The sequence below is a fragment of the Canis lupus genome, chromosome 23 (genome assembly GCF_003254725.2).
Source record: "Canis lupus dingo isolate Sandy chromosome 23, ASM325472v2, whole genome shotgun sequence".
Classification (NCBI taxonomy): domain Eukaryota; kingdom Metazoa; phylum Chordata; class Mammalia; order Carnivora; family Canidae; genus Canis; species Canis lupus.
This window is the reverse complement of record NC_064265.1, coordinates 22,453,189-22,455,596: the sequence shown is the minus strand read 5'-3', so window position 1 is coordinate 22,455,596 and position 2,408 is coordinate 22,453,189.

The following is a 2,408-nucleotide window of genomic DNA, read 5'->3' as shown; positions in this document are numbered from 1 at the left end:
TTGTTTGAACTTTTTCTTTTTTTTTTTTTTTTTGTTTGAACTTTTTCTAATGCACTTTAGTGCATTTTTATTTCTCCTCCCAGGTAGTTTTCTTAAAATCTTTACTTTTTGGCTCCAAATCTCTTTGAGAAAACTTCTTAAAACATCATATTGATTCAAATTGAATTCTTTAACATATTAATTCATTTCATATATTTGCAATCACAAATGTTACTGAATGATATGTTCTCCATCATTGGAAGGAGCCAAAATGTTCTAGTCACTATAGTAAATACTGAATTTCACTTTTCTCTCTTCTTAATGTGCTACAGTAAGATGAGCTGAAGTGAAGTCATCAGAGAAAGTTGTGAAGTCCTCCACCTTAAGTTCTGTCACCTTTTGGTGGGAAGCCGTAAGAGATTATCAGTCAATATATAGCATTTAGATATGGGATAAAAGATTTAAACTGAATTTCTCTGTATAGCCTGGTACATAGAAGTACCATTATAGTGGACATAAGCTGGTAATAATAACTTCAGTTATAAGGCCAGTGTTTATTTTTTAGAATAGGAAAGGCACATTAGAACTTCCCTAGAATATCTTGACAATGTGGTGTGCATTAAGCCAAATAGCTTTTAACAGTTTGTCTAAAACCATCAAAATGTCAATTATACTCTAAGAAGTCACATCTCAAAGCATTTGTCATCCTCTGTCTTCAGGATTATTCTAATCATTTATATATCAGGTCCATTTCATCTTTAACAAACTGACAGAGAGACAAAACCAGTGAAAGGAATCAGCGATTGATTCAAAAAGCTAAACCCTTTGACCTCAGTTTCCCCTCTAGCTATGTAAGCCTGGCTACCCATTGTCTCTTTGTTTAGAATGAGATGCCTGAGATCAGTGTTCTCTAATGTAGAATGTTAACAATAAGAAAAATTAGGTGTGGAATACTCTGGAACTCTGCTATCTTGCAATTTTGCTGTAAATCTAAAAACATTCTAAAATAAAAGGTTTTATTGGTTAAGCATCCAGATCTTGATCTCGGGATTGTGAGTTCAAATCCCATGTTGGGCTCCATGCTGGGTGTGGAGCCTACTTTAAGTGAATGAATGAATGAATGAATGAATGAATGAAAAGTTTACTGAAAAGTATTGATTCATCACCGTCTCTAGTTTCATTAAATCCCACTCCCTACTCTAGCTACTGTAGTCTGATTCACTTAGCACTGAACTGAAAGGACTTTGCAAAGTTACCAATAATCACCATGTCGATAAATCCAGTGATCTCTGGTAGTCCTTATTTTCTTTAACTATAAGATTTCAGCTAATCTTATGACTTTAAACACGGTTTTCTTGCTTCTACGTCCCCAAAGTAGATTTCTAGCTGAGACCTTACCCCTCTACTTCATATTTATATATCTGACTACCTAATTAATATCTTCATGTGGTGTCCAATGCACATTTCAAGCTCAACATGGCCCAAATAAATACTTCCCTCTAAATATTCACTTCTGTTGATAGCCTTGCTCATCTCAGTTAATGGCAATTCAATCATTGTTTTTCACATTTTATTTTTACTGAGATATAATCGACACATAAAATTATGTATGTTTAAGGTGCACATGTTGATTTGATATATTATATATTATAGTATGATTAGGACCATAGCATTAACACACACCTCCATCATGTCACTTAATTAGCATTTCTTTTTTTGTTGTGGGAACACTTAAGATCTAGTCTTTTAGCAACTTTGAAGTTTATAGCACACTATTGATGTTTATAATCATTATAGCATGCATTAGATCACCAAGACTTATCTATCTATTATTTCCAAGTTTGTACCCTTAGGCATTTCTCTAATTTACCCACTCCTCACCCTCTGATAAACACCATTCTACTCAATGTTTTTAACAAGTTCAGCTTTTTTAGATTCACACTCAATAAGGAAAAGACAGTTACTTCAACAAATGGGATTGGGAAAACTGGATAACCACACACAGAAAAATGAAATTAGACCCTTGTTTTGTACCACTCATAAAAATTAATACAACATAGATTAAAGAAGTCAAGTTTCATTCTTCTGCATGTGGATGTCCAATTTTCCCAGCACCATTTATTGAAGAGACTGTCTTTCTTCCAGTGGATAGTCTGTCCTCCTTTATCGAATATTAGTTGACCATAAAGTTCAGGGTCTACTTCTGGGTTCTCTATTCTGTTCCATTGATCTATGTGTCTGTTTTTGTGCCAGTACCACACTGTCTTGATGACCACAGCTTTGTAGTACAACCTGAAATCTGGCATTGAAGACCTGATAACATAAAACTCCTAGGAGAAACCTGGGGATAAGCTGAAACTGGTCTGGGCAATTATTTTTTTTTATTGGATGTGGCATCAAAAGTTCAAGCAACAAAAACAAAAATCAGT